We start from the raw sequence: 15825 nt of genomic DNA, 5'->3' as shown, positions 1-15825 counted from the left end.
TCCTTAATCGGGTTACCAACTCTGTTATGAAATTATAAAAGTGTTCATTCTTTTAAATTATAATTAATATTATTATGATTTAACACATGTTCAATAGCATTAAAATATAAGTTCATTACTTTTGTCGACTATTTCTTAGTTTAGTTGGTGTCAACATTCTTACTAGTGCAGGAGGACATTGATTTAATATTACAATGTTTAATAAATTCTTAAATAATTTGGTAATTATATTACAATATTTTAATAATAAAATAGTAAAATAATTTGATATTTAATATAATTACTCAGCACTAATTGATTAAAGAATATAAATAATTATTAGATAAAAAAGGGTTTTCATTAACATTATGAGTATTACTTATTAAATACAATTAATTGAGATTAGTTAAGAAAAACCAATATTTAATACAAGACTGATTTATTTAGAGGGTTTGAGCCTCTTTTATATTGGAGTCTTCCTCAAACCACTTTCCTCTATAAAAAAGAAAGAGAAGAGAGAGGTGTTTGAGAGAGAAAAGAGTAGCTCTATGGCTAACACCGCAGGTACTAGAGGAGGGATCCAAAGGGATCGCATTGATCCTTTATTTTTATTTTTAAAAAAATTTTACCCTAATTTTGGATCATGCTATCCCTTTGGATTCCTCCTTTGGTTGCTTCAAATATATATATGAAAAATGATTCTCTCTTTCCCTTGGATCAAGATATCACTCCACCGCAAAAACTCATCGGAAAATATCCAGCCGGCTGCCGCCGATGACCTTAACATCCTCCAAATCAAGTAAGTGTTGGTTTCATAGTGTTTAAAATCTTTTGCATGTGTTTGTTTTTTTCCTCACTTGGGTCTGGTAGGGTTTCTTTTCTGGTTTCTTCCTTTGTTTTGTAATGAAACCCAATGAACACATGGGATCTTGTTTCATGAAAATTTTGTAGCTCAGCCCTAGATAATGGAGATCGGTCCCCCAAGAAAATTATACAAGTTATAAAAGTTTTTTTTTTAATTATTCTTTTTAGAAAATATGAAATTGATATTTTTTTATAAAAAAAAGGAAAGTTTGATGTATTTTTTCTATTATTTTTAAGCAAACCATATTTTTATTGTACTAATTTTTTTTTTTGAGATTTTTAGAGGAATAAATGTTTCTATAATTTATTGAATGAAAATATTGTCTCTAGGAATAAGTGATGGTCCTGTCCTTGAATTAATGATTTCATAACCATTATGAATAAAACAGTGCCTGAAATTAAAAGTCAAATAGTTGTTTTTTCTTACATGCCTTGCACTAAATTTTTTACCTCATTTTAAGATAAATTATGTTAGAAACAGAGTAGCATGGCTACACCACACCCAGTGGCCCTAAGTTAATACCCCAAATCACATGTTTAAAGGACTTGAATTAGAATCCAAGGCAGTGGAAGTTTGGTTTTTTAAGGACTTCTTTTTTCCCCTTTCCACTTTGGGGCCTCACAGTGAGTGTCCTAAAGGCAAAGGAATCACACACATGTGATGAGAGACCTTAAAAATAAAATAAAATTTTGCTCTAATTTTAAAGGGAAAAAAAGGTCTTTAATTTTCTTTTATTTATGCTCTTTATCCCTCCAAGCACATGACCCCCAGCATCCCTTTTGTCACATGGTGTTAAATAAAATTAAATTTTCGTATGTGGAATGAAATTAAAAATGGGGTGTTTGGGTTCATAGAGAAGAAATGACTCATGACATTTAGAGTGTACAAATTGTCCTTGTGAATGTGAAATGTGTCTCCTCCTTTGACTACACAATCTTTATCAAACGACACATAAACTGCCAAAATCAAACCATTTTTATTTAATTTTTTTATATAAAAACAAAATTCCATACAATCAAGAAGAGAAAAAGCTTGGATGCTCCTTGCCAAGTGACCCCATCACCTTGACTTGCCTTCATTTTCTGAGAAATGCCGACAACCCAAAATTTCTTTCTTATTCTCCCTTTAGTTTATCTGCTAATTTGCCAAAACACACATTCCTCTTTTTTCTTCTTTTTTAAAAGTTATACAATAAATGAGTTTTTATATTCTTAGTATGAATAGACAGTTGAAGAGAGAAGATAAGATTTTAAGAATATAAAAGATATGTGGCTTGATTATGCATTGTTTAGTTTGGTGATTCGTTTTATTATTCATATATCTATAAAATATTAGAAAATATATTTCTATTTTTTTAAATTTATAATTGAACGACTAGCGCAACTTGAATTCAAGTCACACCTGAAGCGGTGAACACCCTTGATCATAAGGCCATCACAAATTTTTTTTCACCTTAAGACTCTATTATTGTAGAGAGAAAATTTAATTATTCCATAAATCTGTGGACCTTTAAGAGATGTGTAAGTCTTTGAGGTGTTGTTGTTAAAGTCTTAAGGGGACAATTGCATCAAATCTTATGCACCAATTGACGAGCAATTTTACCTTAAAGATAAAAGGTTTAACTCTTGGCAACAATGTTAAATACCGATTTTTCAATTTTATTTTGAACAAGTGTGTGGTTCACAATAAGTTGTTGTTGTTGCTTCTAGTTTTAACAAAGTTTACAAATAAATGAATTATATATTTTTTCCTAACATTTTTAAGTTAAAAACTTTAATTATTTTTTGTTTATTTTGTTTACTTTGTTGGATTGCCATAAGTTCGATACTAGTGTTTATTTTTTTAATCAAAAATAATTTTTTATATTGATTTTTAGATAACATGACATCTACTCAAAATTATGAAACCAATGAGGTAAGACTTTTCCGAAAGGGAAGATTCCACTATCACCCTTACTTGTGCATGGTGAGAAACCTAAAAAATTTGATGGAACAAACTTTAAGTGGTGGCAACTGTGAAGTGTGTCTAGCATTTTTGGACACTTCTAGGCCCTTATCATAGCTCGTATTGCGACATGAGGACTTCAGTATCGCGACATCTCCAACAGACGACAACGTCACGACAAGAAGCATACGACGTTGCGATGACGCCAGGAATTCTAACTTAAAGCAGTTACGTAATTACACTTTCAGTAGGGTTACTTTTCCCAGTTAAACTATGATTATACAATACATATTTTAGTATAATTAGAACTCTAATCTTAGCCTATGAAAAGGGCCTTAGTAACTTTAGAATAGACATCTCCATACGATCTTCATAACATCAAATTTTGGGAGAAGATCAAGAGAGTTTCGAGAGAGCTTTAAGGGAATTTTGTGTTTTAGCTAGAAAGTTTTGTTTTTCAGGGTTTAGGGTTTGTTTTGAATTTCTACATCTTGTACTCTTCGTTTTTTTGCTCATTAATGAAGTCTCCTTTGCCTGTGGTTTTTTATCCCCTTGATTGTTTCCACGTAAATTTGTGTGCCCAACTTTCTCTATTCTTTCTTTCTCGTTGCTTATATGGGTCGATCCCCAATGATGTTTTATTTGACCTCCTTGAATTTGGCTAGGTTCTCAACTAAGGATGAGCAAAACTCTCAAAAATAGAATTTGATTCCAGAACAGTTGTTATTGTGGATGTATGCAAGCATAATGGCTTCGTATGAAAAATTACATCCTCAATGGCTTGGACAATAAACTTTATGATGTTTATAGTTTCATTAATAGTTCAAACACACTATGGGAAGCTTTGGATTGAAAGTGCAAAGTCAAAGATGTGAGCTTGAAAAAATTTCATAGTAAAAATAAATTCTTGGTTTCAAGATGTTTGATTCAAAGTATGTGATAAACCAAGTTGAAGAATTTCAACTAATCTTGCATGAAATTCTTGTTGAAGGTATGGTTTCATGTGAATTTTTCCAAGTGGCTACAATTATTGAAAATTTTTCTTCTTGGAATGATTTCAAAAACTACCTTAAGCACAAGCACAAGGAAATAAGAGTTAGAGATCTCATTCTAGTTTGAGGATAGAGGAGGACAATAAATTGTCCATGAAGAATGAAAGTTATTCTTCAATGGCTTCAAAGGGAATTTCGATTGAATATGTGACTGTTAAGAAATGGCTTAAAATTGGTAGTGGATTGTTGTTGTTGGTAGTGGGTTGTTGGTGGTAGTGGATTAGTGGATGGTTGTTGGTGTCCATTTTCAACCACAAATCTTTGCCAAAGTTTTGGACAATTATGTCCTTGAACTCTCTTATAAATAGAGAGGTTCATTAGCCATATTGATCATCCCAAACCAAGAGAGAGCAAAGCTTGTTCTTTGAAAGCTAGGATTTTAGCTTTCGGGTTTTCTATAGGGGTTGAGAGTTGTGAGGTTCTCGGGTTGTGTCTTGAGTGTAAAACACTTGTAATCTTCATCTTGTTATAGTGAAATTTCTTTTCGCCTCTGCCCGTGGACGTAGGCATTAAAGCCGAACCACGTAAATCCTTGTGTTCACTTTATTTTTTCGTTCCGGTCAATTTACTTGTAGTCATATCGGAGTTCTCGAATCGATCCTTTCCGCAACAAATTGGTACCAGAGCGTAGTTGAAGGAGTGATAATATTTTCTGAATTGCCCTGTGACTGCAGCTTTGTCTGATCTTTCACATCAGGAAGAAAATATTATCATTCATTCAAAGGTTCCAAATTATGGCTACAAGTGTTTCATCGACTAAGTATGATGTCGAGAAATTTACCGGGAAAAATAGTTTCAGTTTATGGCGCATCAAGATGCGGGCAGTGCTGGTTCAACAAGGATTGCTAAAAGCATTGTCTGGTAAAGATAAATTACCAAGCACGCTTTCGGAAGAGCAAAAGGATGACATGCTAGAAAGAGCACATAGTGCTATTCTGCTATGTCTAGGAGATGAAGTGCTACGAGAAGTAGCGGATGAGAAAACCGCGTCCGGTTTGTGGCTCCGGTTAGAGAGCAAGTACATGACGAAGTCATTGACGAACCGGCTCTACCTCAAGCAAAGACTCTATGCCCTGAAGATGGAGGAAGGTACACCTGTTTCCCAGCACCTGGATAAATTCAATTCCATTATCATGGATTTGAATAATATCGATAACAAAATCGATGATGAGGACCAAGCAATAATTGTTTTGTGTTCTTTGCCTCCCTCGTATGAGAATTTTGTTGATACAATGATGTACGGTCGTGATGACCTGACTCTAGAGGAGGTGAAAAATGCCTTAAGTTCCAGTGAGTTGAGGAAGAAAATCACTGGTAAGGTGGTCGAAAACAATGAAGGCGAAGGCTTGGTTGCTCGAGGAAGATCCAAGGCAAAGGGTGGAAGTTCAAGTAAAAGCCATCCTAGATCGCAGTCCAAGAAGAGAATACAGTGCTACTACTGTAAGAAGTACGGGCACATGAAGGTAGATTGTCCGAAAAGGAAGGAGAAATCAGAATCACAGGAGCAACAAAATGATCGTGCGAATGTAGCTGATGCAGATTCTTCAAGTGATGCCGAGATCGTTCTTGCAGTATCCGACTCTTACGCTGGTGGGAGATGGATTCTTGATACGGGAGCTACATTTCATATAAGTACTTCGAAAGATGCATTCTCAACATACGAGAAGCATTCTGGTTCAGTACTAATGGGAAATGACCACGCATGTCAAGTCATGGGGATTGGCACAGTTCGTATAAAGATGTTTGACGGTATTGTTAGAACTCTAACTGATGTTCGGCACATTCCAGAAATGAAGAAAAATTTGATCTCTTTGAGTACGTTGGACAAGAAAGGCTTTCGGTACTCTGCTGAAGGTGGAGTTCTCAAGGTATTCTCGGGTGCTTTGACTGTGATACGTGGTAATTTGGAGCGGGGCCTTTACTTCCTCGATGGTTCCTCGGTTACAGGTGTTGCGGGAGTGTCATCATCAGATGATCTAGATTCTGACACCACGAAGTTATGGCATATGCGGCTCGGGCATATGAGCGAGAGAGGCTTATCGGTGCTAAGCAAACGAGGATTATTGTCTGGGCAGTGTACAGGAAAGTTGAATTTCTGTGAGCACTGCGTCTTCGGTAAGCAGACTCGGGTAAAGTTCAGCACTGGGATTCACAAGACAAAAGGCACAGTGGATTACTTCCATTCTGACCTTTGGGGGCCTTCTCCGACAATTTCTAAAGGTGGTTACAGATATCTGCTTACCTTTATCGATGATTACTCGAGAAAGGTTTGGGTGTATTTTCTGAAGAGCAAGTATGAGGTTCTCATCAACTTCAAGCAATTTAAAGCTTTGATCGAAAATCAAACAGGAAAGAAGATCAAGCGATTCCGGACGGATAATGGCTTGGAGTTTTGCTCAGGTGAATTCAATGAGTTCTGCAAAAATGAAGGAATAGTGAGACACCGCACTGTTCGTCGAACACCACAACAAAATGGAGTTGCAGAACGCATGAATAGAACTCTCTTGGAGCGAGCTCGTTGCATGCGATCAAATGCTGGGCTCGGTGAAGAATTTTGGGCTGAAGCTGTTAATACTGCTTGTTATTTGGTTAACAGATCTCCGTCAACAGCTATTGAGCTGAAGACTCCTGAGGAAGTATGGTCTGGTTCTCCTGCTGATTACTCTGGTTTAAGAGTGTTTGGCTGCCCTGCGTATGCTCATGTAAATGAGGGAAAACTCAAACCGAGGGCGAAGAAATGCATATTTCTTGGATACGGCCAAGGGGTGAAAGGATACAGGTTGTGGTGTCCTGATCCGGTTTCGTCCAAGTTCATCATCAGCAGAGATGTGACTTTTGATGAGTCATCCATGCTTCGATCCACCACAAATTCCCGGGAAAAGGAGGAGTCAGATAGAATGGGAGATCACGGTGTTGAGAAGCAGGTGGAGTGTCAGGTGGACGCTCCAATTCCTACGGAAGGTACTTCAGTCCAGGATGATCAAGTTGAGGTGCAAGATTCCGATGAAGATGAGTCACCTCAAGAAAAACCATATAGCATTGCCACTGGAAGAACGAAGAGACAAATCAAACCAAATCCGCGTTACGCTAATCTGGTGTCTTTCGCGCTCAGTGTGGCGGAGTCCATTAGTATAGAACCTTCCAGTTATAATGAGGCTGTCACGTGTGATGAGTCGGCACAGTGGGCAATTGCTATGAGTGAGAAGATAGAATCTCTTCACAAGAACCATACTTGGGAGTTGGTTAAGCCGCCAAGTAACCAGAAGATAGTTGGTTGCAAATGGGTCTTCAAGAAAAAGGAAGGCATCCTAGGGGTTGAAGCAACTAGATTCAAGGCACGATTGGTTGCTAAAGGCTTCACTCAGAAAGAGGGGATTGACTACAATGAAGTTTTCTCCCCAGTCGTAAAGCATTCTTCCATTCGTGTATTACTTGCCATGGTGGCCAAGTCTGATCTAGAACTTGAGCAGCTTGACGTAAAAACGGCGTTCTTGCATGGTGAGCTCGAGGAAACAATCTACATGCGTCAACCAGAGGGTTTTACAGTTCCTGGTAAAGAAGACCATGTCTGTCTATTAAAGAAGTCTTTATATGGATTGAAACAATCCCCAAGGCAGTGGTACAAGCGGTTTGATAGCTTCATGATTCAGCATGGTTACACAAGATGTGACTATGATGCTTGTGTCTATCATCGGAAGCTCTCAGATGGTTCGCACATTTATTTGTTGCTGTATGTTGATGACATGTTAATTGCTTCCAAAAACATGTCGGAAATCAACAAGTTAAAGTCGCAGTTGAGTGGTGAGTTCGAGATGAAGGATCTGGGTGCTGCCAAGAAAATTTTGGGCATGGATATTCACAGAGATCGCAAGGCGGGCAAGCTTCGTGTGTCGCAGAAGAACTACATTGAAAAGGTTCTTCAACGCTTCGGCATGGATAAAGCGAAAACTGTGAGTACTCCGTTGGCACCACATTTCAAACTCTCTGCAGAGTTGTCACCACAATCTGATGAAGAAAAGCAGCAAATGTCTCACATTCCATACTCGAGTGCAGTTGGAAGCGTGATGTATGCAATGGTTTGCACTCGTCCAGACATTTCACATGCAGTTAGTGTGGTCAGCAGATACATGAGTTGTCCTGGCAAGGAACACTGGCAGGCCGTGAAATGGATTCTCAGGTACTTGAGAGGTTCTGCAGATTTATGCTTGGTATATGATCAGAGTGACTGCACTAGCAGTGTCACGGGCTATGTGGACTCTGATTATGCTGGAGATCTGGACAAAAGAAGATCTCTGACGGGTTATGTTTTCACTTATTCTGGAGGAGCCATTAGTTGGAAAGCTGTGTTACAGTCTACCGTAGCCTTATCTACGACTGAGGCGGAATATATGGCGTTAGCAGAAGCAGTGAAAGAAGCATTGTGGATGAAAGGTCTAGTAAGCAGTTTGGGTTTACAACAGGATTTCACTGTTGTATTTTGCGATAGCCAGAGTGCCATACATCTGACTAAAAATCAGATGTTTCATGAACGGACCAAACACATTGATGTCAGATATCATTTTTTTCGGGAACATGTTACGCAAGGTGACATTGTTATCAGCAAGGTTGCTACCGAGAAGAATCCTGCAGATATGTTAACTAAGGTGATCCCTGCATATAAGTTCAAGCATTGCTTGGACTTGATAGGTATTCGGGATTGATTAGCGCCAGAGAGGCGTTTGGAAGAGGTGATCCAGTTCGAGGAATTCACTATGATGTTCAGCTTGGTAAATTTCAAGCCAAGGTGGAGATTTGTTAAGAAATGGCTTAAAATTGGTAGTGGATTGTTGTTGTTGGTAGTGGGTTGTTGGTGGTAGTGGATTAGTGGATGGTTGTTGGTGTCCATTTTCAACCACAAATCTTTGCCAAAGTTTTGGACAATTATGTCCTTGAACTCTCTTATAAATAGAGAGGTTCATTAGCCATATTGATCATCCCAAACCAAGAGAGAGCAAAGCTTGTTCTTTGAAAGCTAGGATTTTAGCTTTCGGGTTTTCTATAGGGGTTGAGAGTTGTGAGGTTCTCGGGTTGTGTCTTGAGTGTAAAACACTTGTAATCTTCATCTTGTTATAGTGAAATTTCTTTTCGCCTCTGCCCGTGGACGTAGGCATTAAAGCCGAACCACGTAAATCCTTGTGTTCACTTTATTTTTTCGTTCCGGTCAATTTACTTGTAGTCATATCGGAGTTCTCGAATCGATCCTTTCCGCAACAGTGACTAAAACCCTTAATAAGAACCAATAGAAAAGGCTTTCCGTGAAAGGAAAAATGCATTGTTAAGAAATTTCATGGCAAATGCTTTGTATGCAACAAAATTAATCATCAAGTCAAAGATTGCAAAAATAAGGCTCCTTTTAGAAAAGGAAATATTCCTCAAGCCCATGTCATAGAGGTGAATGAACTTTCAAAGGAAGTTTCATAAATGAATTTGTCAACAATTCTCTTCGAGGTCAACTTGGTCAATAACCTTGGGCAATGATGGATTGACACTAGTTCCCCAAGACATTCTTGTGCTGAAAAGAAGATGTTCTCCACTTATAAAGAAGTGGATGGAGAACAACTTTACATGGGGAATGCATCTACTTTAAAAGTACGTGGCATTGGAAAAGTCATTTTAAAAATGACCTTAGTGAAACTTCTTACCCTTAACAATATACTTTATGCAGAAGATATTAGCAATATACTCCATGTAGAAGATATTAGGAAGAATCTAGTGCCTGACTCATTGTTTATAAAAAATGGTTTTAAAATGGTCTTTGAAAATGGAAATTTTGTACTTAATAAGAGTGGTATTGTTACACCTATTTGCTTAGAAGTAAAGTTGAGGCATTTGAAGCGTTTAAACATTACAAGATTGAAGTTGAAAGCCAACTAATGCACCTTATTCATCTAAATAGAATGGCATTGCTAAGCCAAAAAAAAAACCAAACTTTAAAACAAGTGGTGAATACCATGTTTAAGTTTGGAAGCACATCAAGACTTGGGGTGAGGGGAGAGACTACTAATCACATACCTAACAAAGTATGACATAAAAAGTTAGAGAAAATTTCATATTACCCCGTGGAAAGAATGCTAGAACTAAGAAATCCGCCATGCTAAAATCTGTAATTAACTTAAAACCTAACATACTTAAAACAAAGAAGAACAATATTGTAGCACCCTATACTTGACCTAAAGACGATCGGACATAGCGCACCACATTCGTCATCAAAGTGACTCAAACAAACAAATTTTTTTTTAAGATTATACAATAATAAAATTTCAATATTTATATTATGTTTAGTTTGTGATTTAATCTCTATACTTTAATCTCTACGCTCTATAAAAGGAATGTTTGACATTCCTTATGTGACGTGTCACAAATTTTTTTCCTGAGATTATACAATGATAATAATTTTTTAGACATTATATCATGCTCAAATTTGTGATTTAATCTGTACTTTAATTTTTGACGTAACTATACTCTCTTTATATAAAAAATTTCAGGCATTCCTTATGTGGCACATGCCACAACATTTTGTTTTTTTTAGATTATATTATAATGGTGAAATTTTAGTTTTGATCCTTGGACTATTCAAATTTGTGATGTAGTCATTTTTTATGTGACACATGTTACAACCTTTCAGTCTTTTTCTAAATTATATAATAATGGTGAAATTGCAATTTAATCTTTATACTATAGTTAAATTTATCATTTAATTTATATACTTTAATTTTGATAAGTTGATACATTAGCTTTTATAATATCATTGGTTAGACTAAATATTTTATTTTGATTAAAATATTGATGTGGTTTTTTAAAAAAAATGTTAACACCTTTAAATTTTCTACTAAATTAAAATCATTACAATGTTATCTTTTTGTTACATAGTTATCAAGATATTTTTTAATTTCATAATATAAAACCCATGAATTTAATAAAAGAATTTAATGGTATTAACAATTGGATATGAATTTTTAAATTCCAAAAATAAAGGGCTAATTATTGAAAATAAAAATGTGAAAATTAAATTTCAAATGTATGAAATGTACATAGACTAACGGAGAATTTGAAGATATTTTTTTCATATTTTTTTAGGTGTTGGGTAGGATTTGAAGAAAGGTGTAATCAAAATTTCAATATTGGTCCATCAAGGTCATTTTTGTTGGAAAAATAAAACATGTGTTTCTGGCTGTAATTTCAAGATATCACAGTCAAACCAGGCAAGCATGCACCCACCACTTGACAACATTGGCAAAACTGGCAATGCCTGTTGTCTATGGCTATATTATGGGTTTCGCCTGCTAAATTAACCACTTCCCAAAATATAGTTTTTACTATCATCTTATGGTTGCTGTTTTATAGGATTTTACAAAGTCAGTTTCAACAAGACTAGTCTTTTTCTTGCTGCAGCAACTCAATTGCCTGTTTTTGTACCACTGCATTATACCTTAAATTGTATTTTTATTTTTCTACTTTGAAAAAATTGAATAAATTTATACCTGAATACTATAATAGGAGCAAAATGAACTCTCATCAATTATTTCCAGTGCCAAAGAGGAAAGGAAATCACTACCATTGTTGATATTATCAATTGCTTCTTTACTATCACTCTCTAGAATTATTTTCCTGAAACCTCGATCCCAAGCAAGATTCAACCCATCAAGAATGGCCCAGAGCTCAGAATGAAGAACAGTAGCGACCCCAAGGCTTCGTGAGAAACCCGAAATCCAATCTCCTTTGTCATCGCGTACAACTTCCCCTGCGGAAGCCATGGCACTCGATTTAATCGGTGCTCCGTCGGTATTAATCTTCAGCACTCCATGGGGAGGTCTCGACCAAGTAACAGTCTGATAGGAAGGCCGATAGGAAATATCCGGGTCATTAGCGACGTTGTTGTACCATTTAGCCCTGCATGTACTTCTCTGAACCACCCCTCAATAGTCCAAAGATTTACCCTGAAAAATAAACCCATTCCTTTGGTTTCCCACACACACTCGGTCGACTGAATGTTCCAGCAATTGTTAATTCCGCCTAATAACCAAGCATCAAAATCAACACCAAAGAAGATGTTTCTTACTGTGTTGGGAACAAGATAACCCCAAACCTCACTACCACTAATACAATCCCGAAAAACATGAAGAGAGGTTTTAAAAAACAAGAGCAAACTAGGCATATATCTGAATTTGTAAGCCCTGGTCGCAATCGTTCACACTTAGTCAACAGTCGGCCTTTCAAAACCAACCAAATAAGCTGTCGTACTCTCTGAGGACCCCGAATTTTCCAAACATTCTTCCACTTCTTGTCCTTTGGTTCCCAAGATCCGCCCGTGATTCTGTCATAAGCTAAAGCCGCCGAGCAAATGCCATTCGCCTTGTCACGCCATAAGCAGATATCCGGGTTGGAACCCGCAGAAGGAGGAGAAGCGGACGCTATATTGATCATCGTTTGGTGATCGATGTAAGGCACAATCCGACCCCACTCCCAATCACCTTTGCAATTCACATAATCAGTCACATAAGTAGAACAGCAATCCCCTCCTGGAATCGCAAACTTATGCGTTGACGGTCCCATACCCGGTATCCAACCGTCTTCCCAAAACTTTACTGTTCGACTATCTCCAACCGCCCAATGTATGCTTTCTCGTAAAACATCCCAAAACTTGTACAAAGATCTCCAAAGGAACAGCAGGGTCTAGCGATAGACATAGGACATCCCCCATCGAGTTTATACTTGCTTCTTAAACCCGCAGAGCATCAATCTTAGTAATAAGATGGAAGCCAAGTTTTAGGAGAAAAGCTTTATTCTGATCCGCTAGTTTCCGTAAGCTGAGACCGCCATTACTTAACTGTTGACAGCATGAATCCCAACTTCCAAGTGGCACCTTCCATGTCCCTCTAGTAGTGTTGATAAGTTAAATTAAAAAGGGGTTGAAAAGTCAAAAATGGTGGGAGGTGCAATTGGCACCGAAAGAAAAAAAAATAGTTGGCAAGTTGTTTAAAGTTGAAAGGGATAATTTCAATTTTGGTCCCTAATTTTTTAGGCCATTTGCAAGTTAGTCCCTGAACTTCAACTATAAATAGGCCTAACCATTTCTCATTTCAACCATCCCAACCAATCTTTCTCTCTTAGTTTTCTCTCTTCTCCCATTTGAGAATTCTTAAGGAATTCTATTTGTTTGTAATACTTTGAAGATAGTAAAGTTATCATCTGGTGTTAGTGCCCGAGGACGTAGGTATAATTTACCGAACCTCGTTAAAACTCTTGTGTTCTTTCTTGTCCTATTTTTCTTTCAATATTTGAGGGTATAATAGTAGTATTTAATTGTGCTATTAAATTACTATAGAAGGGATATTCTGTCTAAGGAAAGACTTGGTATTTAAGAGATCCATGTGATCCACCTCTCTTTCCTGGGAATTGAACTTTGTGTGATTTTTTAGTACAATAATTTACACGCTTCCGACCCTATTGGAACAACAAGTGGTATCAGAGCCGAAGGTTATTCGTAGTATGCTCTGTGGTTGCAGTTTAAACTGATCTTCCACATCAGAAAAGATTTCCTTAGGTATATTGAAAGATTATGGAGAAAACGGTCGGTGTAGGAGCTTCAACATCGTCCATGTGGACAAGACCGACAATTGCAAATGCAAGATTGGCCGTGGAGATCTTTGATGGCACAGGCCATTTTGGTATGTGGCAAAGTGAGGTTCTAGATGCCCTTTTTCAGCAGGGTCTAGACATTGCCATTGATGAAGAGAAACCAGATGATGTACAGGAGAAAGATTGGAAGGTGATCAATCGGTTGGCATGTGGCACAATTCGATCATGCCTTTCTCGAGAGCAGAGGTATGCTTTTTCAAAGGAGACTTCTACAAATAAGTTGTGGGTGGCACTTGAAGAAAATTTTTTGAAGAAAAACAGTCAAAATAAGCTCCACTTAAAGAAAAGACTGTTTCACTTCACATACGTCCCAAGTACCACAATGAATGATCACATCACCAAATTTAATCAGTTAGTCACTGATTTGCTGAATATGGATGAGACATTCAAAGATGAAGATTTGGCTTTGATGCTGTTGGGGTCACTTCCTGAGGAGTTTGAGTTCCTAGAAACTACTCTACTTCATGGCAGGAGTGATATATCTCTGAGCGAAGTCTGTGCGGCCTTATACAGTTATGAACAGAGAAAGAAGGACAAACAGAAAAACTCAATCAGAGATACAGAAGCTTTAGTAGTCCGAGGTCGTTCATACACTCGGAAGAAAACTCAAAAGGGGAGATCAAAGTCAAAGTCCAGACTCGGGAAAGATGAATGTGCTTTTTGTCATGAGAAAGGCCACTGGAAGAAAAATTGTCCAAAGCTGAAGAATAAGGGAAAAGCTGCTGTAGATGCTTGTGTTGCAAAGCATGATACTAGTGACTCTGAACTATCACTAGTTGCATCATCATCGTCGTTCCATTCAGATGAGTGGATATTGGATTCGGGTTGTACCTATCATATGTCCCCTAACCGGGAGTGGTTCTCTGATTTAGTAGAACTAAATGGAGGAGTTGTTTATATGGGCAATGGCAATGCCTGTAAAACTGTTGGGATAGGTTCAATCCAATTAAAGAATCAAGATGGATCAACCAGAGTTCTGACTGATGTTCGGTACGTGCCCAGTTTGAAGAAAAATCTCATCTCATTGGGAGCCTTGGAATCCAATGGTTCAGTTGTTACTATGAGAGATGGGATTTTGAAAGTGACATCTGGCGCACTTGTGATATTGAAGGGCATCAGGAAAAATAACTTGTATTACTACCAAGGTAGTACAGTTATTGGAGCAGTCGCTGCAGCTTCCGGTAACAAAGACTTGGACTCAATGCAGTTGTGGCATATGAAGTTGGGACATGCCAGCGAAAAATCCTTGCAAATTCTGGCAAAGCAAGGATTGTTGAAAGGTGCAAAGGCTTGTAAATTAAAATTTTGTGAGCACTGTGTTCTGGGAAAGCAAAAGAGAGTGAAATTCGGCACTGCTATCCATAATACAAAAGGTATTTTGAAATATATTCACTCAGATGTGTGGGGGCCTTCCAAAACCCTTCGTTGGGAGGAAAACACTACTTTGTTACTTTTGTTGATGACTTTTCCAGAAGAGTTTGGGTGTATACCATGAAAACTAAAGATGAAGTGCTTGGAGTTTTTCTTAAATGGAAAACTATGATAGAAAACCAGACTGGCAAGAAAATCAAGCGGCTTAGGACGGACAATGGAGGGGAATATAAAAGTGATCCGTTCTTCGATGTGTGCCAAGAGTATGGTATTGTTCGACACTTCACAGTTAGGGATACACCACAACAGAATGGAGTGGCAGAGCGTATGAATCGAACATTGCTGGAGAAAGTTCGATGTATGTTGTCCAATGCTGGGTTGGGCAAGTAATTTTGGGCTGAGGCTGTGACATACGCTGGCCATCTTGTTAATCGTTTGCCATCATCTGCATTAGAAAGAAAAACTCCTATGGAGGTATGGTCTGGAAAACCGGCTACAGATTATGATTCTTTACATGTGTTTGGATCCACTGCATATTACCATGTGAAGGAGTCAAAGTTAGATCCGAGGGCAAAGAAAGCTCTCTTTATGGGAATCACTTCTGGAGTGAAGGGATTTCGTCTTTGGTGCTTAAGCACAAAGAAAATGATCTGTAGCAGAGATGTTACCTTTGATGAATCTGCCACATTGAAAAAGATAGCAGATAAAGATATTCAGATGAGCAATACTCCACAGCAGGTGGAGTGTACTCCAAAACAGGTGGAGTTTGAGCAGATGGGGATTTGCCCAGTTAATAAGTCTAATTCTCCAGCCATAATGGAGGAATTAGAGGTTGAAGAGGTTCTGACCCAAGAACCACTAAGTACACCAGAACCAGTTGCAGTTGCAAGGCCACGGAGAGAAATTCGTAAACCTGCTCGATTTACTGATATGGTG

At 37.6% G+C, this 15825-nt stretch overlaps 1 long non-coding RNA gene across 1 annotated transcript; it reads left to right on the top strand.

The window, feature by feature from the left end:
* The first annotated feature begins 468 nt into the window (after positions 1-468).
* Positions 469-3335, top strand: LOC107919718 (uncharacterized). Its single transcript, XR_001690436.2, has 2 exons — positions 469-778; positions 2721-3335. It is a non-coding gene; the product is annotated as an uncharacterized lncRNA (long non-coding RNA).
* The last annotated feature ends 12490 nt before the right edge of the window (positions 3336-15825 follow it).

This window comes from Gossypium hirsutum, chromosome D13 (genome assembly GCF_007990345.1).
Source record: "Gossypium hirsutum isolate 1008001.06 chromosome D13, Gossypium_hirsutum_v2.1, whole genome shotgun sequence".
In the NCBI taxonomy this organism is placed as follows: domain Eukaryota; kingdom Viridiplantae; phylum Streptophyta; class Magnoliopsida; order Malvales; family Malvaceae; genus Gossypium; species Gossypium hirsutum.
Note: the sequence above shows the minus strand (reverse complement) of the source record. Positions and strands in the feature narration are given on the sequence as shown.